Source organism: Halichoeres trimaculatus, unplaced genomic scaffold (assembly GCF_033239565.1).
Source record: "Halichoeres trimaculatus isolate MK-OKI-2021-1 unplaced genomic scaffold, fHalTri1.1 fHalTri1_scaffold_25, whole genome shotgun sequence".
Lineage (NCBI taxonomy): Eukaryota > Metazoa > Chordata > Actinopteri > Labriformes > Labridae > Halichoeres > Halichoeres trimaculatus.
The window spans coordinates 476690-488171 of NW_027437203.1; positions in this window are offsets into that span (position 1 = coordinate 476690).

Genomic DNA, 11482 nt, shown 5'->3' on the forward strand with positions numbered 1-11482 from the left:
GAAGACACGCAAAGAAATAAAGAGAGGATAGAGGAAATGAGGAAATGAACAGAGGAGAAAGGAATAGAGGAGATTTGTTTTTAGAGCAATGAAACGTCCTCTCCTCTGCAGTGTCACATGAAGCCACGTGTTCAGTGATGACAGCTGATCACCTCTGGATCATCTGTCAGTCAGCTCTAACAGCTGTTTGTGTGTCTGTACATGTGTGCTGTAATAACTCTGAGCAAACAAAAACAGTAACAGAGCTTTGTCTGTGTTTTTAACCTGCTTAACACGTTAACATGGAAAAAAAACCTGCTCTCTGTTCACTCTGTGTGCACACAGATCACTTCACCAGTAAAATGCCTCATTATCAGATTATTTATGAATTATTTAGCCTGATGTTGGAGTGTTCAGTTGTCTTCTTGGGTCTGGACGATAAGCAAACTTACTCGATCTTTGATCTTTAGCCTTTGGTGTATTTTTTTAGTGCCACTACAAGAGGTTAACCTGACACAAAACTTGAGTGCAGGTGTCTTGCCTGCCTGCTCTCATACTTCATGAACACAACACAACAAAGTGTATACAGAAGAGTTGTTTCAGAAGAGTACAAAAAAATTGAGCAAGGGCACCATCTAGTGACCACATTTAACAAAACTAAAACTTATTAATATAACCTAGTTTATCATGTCTCAGGAAGATATTGTTTATCAGATTTCAGTTTTCAGTATTGATCTTCTGTTTCATTGATTTGATGACAGCCGTGTTCAGTATTTTGTTCTTCAAACTCACATCAAACCGTTTTTTGATCATGACCTTCATGATCCTTCATGACCTGTTTCTGAACCATCCTCAGTGCCTGTTTTCTCTCTCATTGCTGTGAATGCAGTAATGCATTCACAGCATATGTTCTTTTGTGTCAAAAAAATTTCTTCTTCTTCTTCTTCCGCCTGCTTTTTTGGACCGCTAAAACTTCTACAAACTTCAACCGATTTTCACCGTTCAAACTTCAAAACGTGTGTTTCAGTGGGGACAAGGGGGGTATGACTCTTCAGAAACTTTTCACAAATACTTTCCGAGATATTCAACAATTTACGAAATTTCGGTCCCATAGAGATGAATGCGGAATTTTCAAAATTTCCTCCCTTCAGGACATTTTTTCAGCCTGCTTCAAACCCTCCTCATTAATTCATACATTCAGCTACAAACTCCATTCAAACTTCACAATATTCAGCTATCTTTTGGCTTCATTCAGTGGGTTTCAAATGTTTCCTAGCATTCATAGTTACTTCACAATGACCCTTCAAAGGTCATGATGATTTTCAGCTCTTCAAGCCATTTAACATTGGTGTGTATTGGACGGAATGTTTCGGCTTAGACTGGGAGATTCAAATGACAGACTGGGGAGAGGGGGAAACAAGACCTGGGAAACTTCTGGGTAAACTGCTCTCTTGGCCACATTTTTTGAGCTGTCAACACAAATAAGCCCTCAAAATGTAGGGAGGCTTGTCCTGCTTCTGACAAAGTGGTTTTTAAAGCAAAAGATTTGAGCCCTTTTTCACAAAATGGCCAACTGTCGGGCAAAGTCAGCTCTGGCACCCATGTACCCCAATGTTAATTCCTGAGGGGTTTTCTCAGGGATCAGTCAAATTTCCCTCATCTATCTATTGCTGTCATGGGCATATTTCTGCATCTTCAGACATGAATTTTACGTGGAGAGCTTCCTCAGGGTCTCAGGAATCCTACGGTGTGATCATTTTTCTGATCGGCCCTTTGGTTTTGTCACAGTCGTAGGCAGTTTGACACCCTGATTTCAGTGGAAATGTGTTGGGAATCAACAGACTCCACCAGCTCTCTGATGGCAGTTGGTAAACAATGATTACCATGGCAACATCTGGCTTCAGATGAGCCTCAGCTAAAAGGCTTACATGATTAAAAACTCACTCACAGGACACACAGGATTTCAAGAGATAAGACTTGCAATATTCCTCAGCCAGGTCATTGTTTCCATAAATATTCTTTAAAATTTAATTCATTGCTTCGAATTTTGAAAAGATGCAGCCATTTGAACTTTAAATTCATTTATCCATTCCATTGATTCATCCATTAATTTCCTTTCATCCAAGAGTTAATGGGGGGCTTATTCAGCACTCTGCATTAGCAGTTGAGTGCAAGCTTTTCAGGAATTATTTCAACCATTTTCAGACATAAATTCAGTCATTCATGTTCAGTATTCTGCTTTAGCATTTCAGTGCAAGCCTTTCATGACTTCTTTCTTCTATTTTCAGACATATCTTCAGTCATTCATGTTCAGTATCAGCATTAGCAGTTCAGCGCAAGCTTTGTAAGACTTCATTCAGCCATTTTCAGACATAACTTCAGTCATTCATGTTCAGCGTTCTGCGTTAGCGGTTGAGCGAAAGCTTTTCAGGACTATTTCAACCATTTCAGACATATCTTGAGTTTTTCATGTTCAGCTTCCTGCATTAGCAGTTCAGCGCAAGCTGCTTCAGCATTCTGCATTCACAGCGCAATTTCTTCAGAAATTGCTTTTCTAGTTAAACTCTGCTGATGTGAAGTTTCAGAGAAGTCTGAGACTCTGTAGTGTCCAATCAGAGAGTGATATTCCATATGGGGGCGTGTCTGTCAGTCAAAAGACTTTCGCAAAGCCAGCTCTTGTGTTTCCTCGATCACAGCTGCTCCGATCAGTCTCCTCCCTTCTCCCTCCCCTCTCCCTCCTCTGAGCACAATTATCACTTTGGAACGTCCTTCAATATGGCTACTCAGAAAGTGCTGCGAAGGAGAGAGGAGAGAGGAAACTGCAGTTTATGGCTTTGAGACGTGCCTTTTGTATACCACTTCTGGCTATATGGAATACACCACTTCCTACTGGAATATTCCAGTTTTTAAACTGACATATATCTTCCATAAGTGCAAAACCACTTAACCACTTGACTGGTATTTTCCATTTTCTGAGTCTCATAGTTCGTTTTTGTTGACAATATGATCTCAGCAGTTAATGAAAATGATTATATTTATGTTATCTTTTGGTAATGTTTACATGTATTTGTCAGGGGCAACAGCAAACAGTCTTAAGGCCAAAATTTGCCTCACTTGTCTTTTCTTGCAGAGTGCATCTCCGTTTCCTGAAAGTTGAAGCCTATCATCATCATATTACTGTAAACAGCTGATTGCAGAGGTTAACCCTGAAGTTACCTGGCTAAAAGAAAATCCAGCTTGGTAGTACAGGACTCTGGTGACTTGCTGGGTGCTGGCTCTGTGACACCCTCACGAACAAACTTCAACATGGACCCTGTTAGGACAAGAAATCCATCAAACAAGCAGATTATTAAGGTTTGATTTGGTCTGACTGTTAAATAACACAATGAGATTAATGTAAATACTAACCTCACAAAGATTAAAATGCAATTAATGAAAACACGACTACAACTAATACTAATCTTCATTATGATTTGATTTGATGATTTCTATTTTAAGTATTTTCATGTGATTATTTTGTTCTTGTTTCTCCATTGTGGCTCAATTAAAGGATTATCTTGATTTATCTTGTCTAATCTGATATGAGTGTTATGAATAAAATTCACCAAAAGATGGCGACATTTCATCTCCATAAAAATAGCCTGAAACTTCTGTACATCAACAGTGTTTATAAACAGGAAACTAACTAGGAAGTTATTTATTTATTTATTTATTTATTTATTTATTTATTTATTTATTTATTTATTTATTTATTTATTTATTTATTTGTATGTTTATTGTTTTATATAATTTGTCAATAATCTGGCCTCTGAACCTCTTTCCAAATGTATTAAAAGGCAGAGAAGCAGCAGCAGCAGCAGAATAACCAGAAGTACAGTGAATGGAAACTTTATCAATAAAAAACGTACATCAACTTTTAGACAGTCAGCTTTCTCTGTTAAAGGGGGAAACTTTGAAATTCATTACCAACTGAAATCAAACTGAACACAGATTTAAAATCTTTCACTGTTAAGGTCAAGTGCTGGCTGACCTCTTGTGCTGGAGAAAGCAACTGCCAGAGTCAAATTCCTTGTATGTGTTGCATACTTGGCAATAAAACCCGATTCTGATTCTGATTCTGATTCTGGCTGAAAGCAAAACAGAGCTGTAACCATTTTTAGGCTGCCATGTTTTTAATTTTCTGTTTGAGCTGGGACATTGTTGTTTTGTTAGGTTGATGTGTGGTTTTTTTTTTTGTTTTGTTTTTTTACCGTTATCCTGTAATTTTTTCTTGCCCTTTGCTGGTAAATGCACATTTTATGATCTAGTTTTTTTTTTCATCAGATTAATGCTTGGTTGTTAAACTGCTTTGTTACGATCAAATAAATGAATCATTGATTTTGCTGGTCCACACAGTTGAAGCATCTAAAAAATATAGAAAGACAAATTCCTGAGAGATTTGTCCTGAAAAAAAGGGCAAAAGAATTCACACAAAATACATTTTTGACACATTTATTGATTAAAAAGAAAAAAAGGACCAGGCTGACTGTTTGTATTATTGTGGTTAAGGGTTAAGGTGTCCTAAAAAATGTTATGATCTATTGTTCACACAACAGGCCTCTCTCCGCCTTCTGCTCTTTACTCCTGAGTGTTTACTGCCATCTAGTGGTCACTTTGTAGAAGTGTGTCTCAGAGAGGTAAAGCAGGGGTTATGACAGAATATGAGACTCAGGGTGAGGAGGTGATTTTGCTGGTTAATTTGTTCATATCACAATTAACTAACTAACTAACTAACTAACTAACTAAATAAATAAATAAATAAATAAATAAATAAATACATTCTTAACCTTGTCTATGATTAGTAATTTCCAAGTGTCCTCTCTTCATGAAACAGAAGCCTGTCTGTCTGTGTGGTGTAGTAGTATTGAGAATAGACTTGTGTTTGGGAGGTTGTTGGTTTGATTAAGGCCTTGTACACACGTCGCCGGGTATTTCTCAAGAAGGAATATCCCCCCCAATTGGTTTTTAAAAATACTTTGGTCCACACCAGCACGCTCAGACGGAAACTTTGAAACTCTTTTATCAGGACAGGCAAAATTGTGCGTTTCTCTCAGCAGGAAGAAAGAGGTGGAGAAGAGGACAGGAAAGGAATTGAGTGAGCTCTTCCTTCTCTTAGTGAGAGCCAGAGTCTGGGTGGACTTTCATTTCTTTAAAGGAACGGCAGATCTTAGAGGTTTTATGGAAACATGGTCCATTGTGTGATCATCAGGCTCTTTAGGCTGTGAAAAATGAGCTTCTTCATTGTTGCACATTACTGTAAACAAAGTTGTTGAGTAAAATCAAAAACATCCCTTTCTCTCTAAGCCAACACTGTCTCTGCAGATGTCTCTCTAACATGAGTCTGGTTCTACTCCAGGTCTCTGCAGAGTACAGTCTAGAGCTGTTTTTGCAAAGCATCTTGGGATGATGTGGATCACTGATAGGTGGTTTCAGATGTGATGTCCTTCACTTCGTGTAAAGTCATCCTGCATGGAGTGATGAGGCTCAGAGCCAAGATGCCAAAGACAAAGTTGTGCTGCTCAAAATAAGTTGGACTGGGTTCAGCAGGAGTGGACTGACTGAACTGGACTTTCACTACACAAGCTCTCTCCTGACAGGACACCTTTCTGAAAGTCTGCCAGAGTCCCAGTACAAAATGATGACATATGTCAGGGTTTCATGGGAGTTTGTCCTGATGTCATGGAGACCAACAACAGCTGAACAAAGTCCACGCTCTTCTATCCACTGTAATGCCAGGAGTGTTGCTAACAGCTCTATGCTGTATGCTGATAGATGCCCCTACAGGAAGTGGTTCTGACTTTTCCTTTAAGTCTTCATGTGTACAAAGGTCTACATTTGGCAAAGGGTGTAAGCAGGGAGAACTGACAGACTCTCGGACTGTGGGGCTGTGCTGTAATTCCCTGGTGTTCTGCTTCAGAAAGTAGTTTCATCGTGAAGTTTTGATTTATTGTTGAAACATGCTGTAAAAGCTTTATTCAAAATATCAAGTTGGTTTTGTCATGAAACCAGAGCTGGTTTGTGAGATAGACGTCCTTGAATGAGGCAGGCTACAGTGGAGTGGGGCTATTTTTTCACCAGCTGTGATTATTTATCTTGACAGAATATTTTTTCCCTTGACCCTAAAATTTGTGAAGATTAGGTTGCCCCTTGCACTGTAGTAAAACATCCCACTCTCTCAGAGCAATCACCCAATAATGAGAAAACTCATGAAGGAAAATGTCATCGAGGAGGAGGAGGAGGAGGAGGAGGTGGAGGAGCCATTCCTGGTTTCCACCAGCCTTAGGAGAAATACCTAGGATCAGTCTACCTCAAAGAAAAAGAAGCTCGTAGGAGACTCCAGATGGAGGATGTGAACATCTTCATTGCCTCCTGGAGAAGGATGAATCTGGGAGGATCCTGCCCCACCTTGCTGACACTGTTTTCCTACAGGAGAACAACCGTTCTACTGTGTCTATGGCTGTGGTCCAGTGTCTTCAAGAATACGGCACAGCCAATGAGGAAGTCATGGTGCTCCACACAGACAAAGGGTTCCTGACTGAATTAACATGAACAGATCTTTTTTCTTTTCTTTCTTATTTTGGATCACTCTTATAGGAAGGTCCTGTAGACGTCATAAATGGACATCCAGTAGATGTCAGACTAAGACCATGTCTGGAGGAACAGTCTGGAGACCAAAGTTAGACGTTCAAAAATGACTCTGAAAGGACGTCCTTTGACTGCCTCTTCACTCAGTGGGTTCCTGTTATTTTACAAGGCATGCACTGTTATTTATTTTTTTCGAGTATTATACTGTATATGGTAACATAGTGTATAAATGTATTTAAAAAAATAAAACACTGGTAACACTGCAGACAGTATGTTACTGTTATTTTACAGCAAAGTCACTTTTGTTGTGACAGTGTTTTATAACCATGAGTGAGTGAGGAGGGGACACAGTGGATGTGAGACCCCTCTGTACACTGAGATGTTACATTACGGCTTGAAGGTTGAATTGTCCATGAGACCTGGCCCCAAAGTCAAGCACACATCCATTGTTTCAACCACACACTGTAAAAAATGACTGTGAAATACACAGTAATTTACAGTCTTTCTGTAAGGTTAGTTATTGTGAATATTCTTAAAGTAAAATGCTGTATGATTAGCAGTAATTGGCAAAATACTGTATAAGTCACGGTAATAAACACAATACTGTATAAATTCACAGCAGACCAAGTTTTACTGTGGTTATTCACAGAAATGTCGTCAATGCTGTAAAAAAAAAACAAAGCAAGAGTTACAGTACTGTGAAATTTCACAATAATTCATTGAAATTTGCAGTAATATATTGTGTCTGGTAGGGTAGCTAGTATGGTACTGTAGAAATTCACAGTTATACATTGGAATTTAAGGTAACAAATAATTTACTGTGGGAAAAGGCAGTAACCTGTAGAGTACTGTGAAAGATCACAGTATTTATTGCAGAACTGTAGAATTTCACGGTTACATATTGTGTACTGTTATGTAGAAACCTCAACTGTGGATGTACTGTGGAAGATTACAGCAACCAATAAAAAATTCAGTGTAATATCACGTACTCTGGGAAATCCAGCAACCTGTCTGGTGTTGTAGAAATCCAAAGTAATATATCAAAATTTACAATAACATTTACTTTTAACAAATGACAACAACCAGTCGACATTGTAAAAATTCACAGTAACAGATTATGAGTCTTAAAGGAGACAGGTTTAAGCTGGAGAGTTAAATTTTAAGTTTGTTTGTGGGGGGCTAGGGCCATCCCATGTGCCATGTTTGGGGTCAGTGGGGTCAAAGGTTGCAGCATGGCAGCTAAAAAGGCACTTTTTGAAATTTGAAATTACAAAATACAGGGAAAATTAATAACTCCCAAACGCTTTGACATAAGGGGCTGAAATGTTACTGTGTTCATCGTGGGGGTCAAGCCATGCACTGTGTACAAATTCAGAGCCGCAGCACCTCGGGAAGAGCCAAAGGTCACAGGGGTCAACCATCAGAGTAAATGTGGCCTTTACGCATGCTTCCATCTAAAGACTTATACACACTTTGAGCTGTGAACATGAAATCTGAGTATGTTGCTTATCAGAGGGTCCTCTACCAAAATATTTTGTTCCTGTTGCAATAGGACCCCCAGGAAGCCCCTTGGGGGTCCTATCGTCCTACTGGGGCTCTTGGCCTGCCAAAGGTCCTGCAGAGTTGGGTCACTCTGCAGGAGCTTAGGAGCGAGCACAGGAGAGTGATTGTTGCATCTACATGGAGAAAGCACTGGGAGATGTTTCTTGTGGTGGTTTTCCAGCTCTCTGTCCGTTATATGAAATGAGCTTGTCTGCGGGTGTAAATGGGTGCACGTGTTTGTGTCTCGGTGAGCGGAGCTTCACTGGGGCTAAAGATCACATGCTCTTTCACACACAGTGAAGTTCCTTAAGGAGAAAATGGAAAAAATATCAAAACTTTAAGTGACATATTCAGGGAATTAAAACAGCTTTTGGCTGCTTTGCAGCTACCATTCCCAATCAAAGCAATACACATTTCAGGAAACAGCATCAAGGAAAATAAAATGTATTAATTCCTATCAAATACATTTAATTCAAATTTATCGAATGTATAATCTATAAAAATAAAATAATCCAAAAGAGTTTTTATATTGTACTTTGAGCTTTTTATACAGCTTTTCTATTTGGATTTCTATCTTTGTTTTATTTCCCCTCTGAGCTTCTTCAGCCCTACTCACCCTCTCGGTCCCTCAGGTCAGCCGACCAGCTGCTCCTGCAGGTACCAAGGTCCAGGAAGAAGCTCAGAGGGGACAGGGCCTTCTCTAATGTTGCTCCCCGATTGTGGAACTGTCTTCCCCTGCACATTAGAGAGGCCCCTTCACTGTCCACTTTTAAAACACGTCTTAAAACCCATTTTTATTCTTTGGCTTTTAACTCCAGCGAGACTTAGTTTCTTTGCCTGGTCTTATTCTCTTTTATTTTCTTTTATTCCCTTTTACTTCCCTTTCCCTTTACAATAACTTCCCTTTTTATTTGCTTTTTATTGTTTTTAAAATGTTTTTCTTTTATTTTTCTGTTTTTAATTATCTGTTTTTATCATATCATTTGATCTACCTGTACAGCACTTTGTCTACAGCTGTGGTTGTTTTTAAAAGTGCTCTATAAATAAAGCTGGTATGGTATGGTATGGTATTTCATTTAATTTGTTCTATGATTAGTGTTTATATGGAGTAAAAAAAAAAAATAAAAAAAAAAAAAGAGGCTGCATTTTTCAGTATCAAACCTGGGGATGGACAAAAGAAAAGCCTGCTGTCATTTACGGTAATCATCTTACTAGAGGAACTACGGTGATCAGAGAGCAGATGCTGGTTGGTGCAGCTGCTCATGCCCGGGAAGCCACCTGGGTCATGTGATCACCATGCGCGATTCACATGGCTGCAGCTAACAAGTAAGCGGCAAGCTCAACGAATAGAGACTGACTGGCGCGAACGGATTACTGAGTGCTGGTGTTGTTTTAAGACGCATTATTGGTTTTGGCTTCTGTTCTGTACCAAACCAAAACGGATTGTAAGAGGAGTTTGCAACCATCTCTAGTCTGCTGCAGGAAGAGGAGGACTGTTTTTCAGCACTTTGTGAAAACACCAGGACAACTCCAAGGTTAACAGAAGCGAGTGGAGCAGCCCACGTGCATCGTTGCATGTAAGTGACCATTCTCTTGACCGACTTTAGTCTCACAGCGTAGCTAAAATATTCCTTTTTTTTAAGCCCTTCTAAAACAGCCTGAAATTTCATTAATTTTTTATACTTTTTTTCCACTTTAGTTCTGATCATAACCACCACATTTTAAATTATAAAAGAAAACAATCATTTAGTTGTCAATCTGAACCAGTGTCCCCAGTGTACAGGCCTGGCGCGTCGGTTTAAAAAGAAAAACGAAAAATTGTACTTACTGGAATACCCCCCAGATGTGAATGGGAGCGTTTTAGTGGCCAGTATAAATCTGGTGTTATGACCACAGCACTTTAATAAAAGTTTTCTGTTAAGGAAAAACTGCTGTAAAGCTGCAGTACAGCACTGCTTTTGGCAAACTTACACAAATATAGGTTGTTTAAACGCTTCTTATTTACTATGATTGTTGCTTTTTCAGGATGTTGCTGTGGAACAGACTGGGTGATGGATCCTAAGAGGCAAGATGTCTTTGTACACTTGGAGTCTCGGAGTGCAAAAATGTTCACAGCTTGTTCTATGCAAAAATAGTGTTTTGTCTATATGATCTCTGGATGTTTATATCCATTGTTTTATGGAGTTTTTTTCTACTTGGAATCCACAAATGTTCACAGAGTGCCCTATACAAAAAAGAGTTTTGTTGACATGTTTTTGCCACTGTTTTTATGGATATTATGGCAAGGAATATTGTAAGATGTTTCACAACATGTTCTGAAAACTTGATGGTGATCATACATTTTGCTAATGCTATGTATGGATATTTGTATCCATTGTTTTGTGTTTATGCACAAAAAAATAAATAGTTAGGAAAATGTTTATTTTGTTGTCCCAATTTAATTAGTAAAAATACAGTATATAGCATTTTTGTTTTTCTTGTTTACAGCCCAAAAAACAAACAAACAAAAAAAAACCACAACAACAGTAAAACAAAATAACACTTATTATTTGCTGTCTTTTGGCTCACAGTTACAGTTAACTCTACCGTAAAAAACATACAGTAAACACTGGATTTTGATTTTCAGTTACAATAGCAGTACTGTTACATAAGATACAGTAAAGTGCAGTTACTTTATTTAATTTTACAGTTGCAACAATATTACTGTAATATAAATAACGATACATAAAATTTACTGTGTTACATTTTACAGTTACAAAAATAATGCTATAATAAAACATACAGTAAATTTGAATTACCGTGTTCAGCTATACAGCTACAACACTGTAATTTTTTTCACAATATCTTACTTGACGATTGTTGCCAGTTGATCACTGTAATTTTTTTTACAATAACTTGCCAATTGCTGCCAGTTTATTACTGTGAATTTCACAGTTGGTTCGTTACAGTGCAGAGTGCACTGTAGTACTGCTTTTGGCCAGTAGGTATGACTGAAACTTTTGAATGGTTGTCATCAGCAGGAAACTTTCTGACGGATCATTAAAGAATAAAGATTTCTTCAGAATTTCAGGCTTTTTATAGGAGTACACACCACAGGAAGATACTAACTCTCCAGGCTCAGCTGTCAGTCCTCTACATGAGCTTCTGTCGTCTTGTTTTTCAGGCAGCTCCCAGCGTTTAACTATTCATCTGGATGACTAATGTCTGTTGGTTCTTGCATAAATTTTACTGTCTCCTGTGTTTGAAAGGAGAGTCAATCCCGTGTTTATCTGATGATTTTTTTTTGGTTGTTGTTTGGGTTTTTTTTGGTGCAGAAGTTAAGTAATGAAAAAAAACT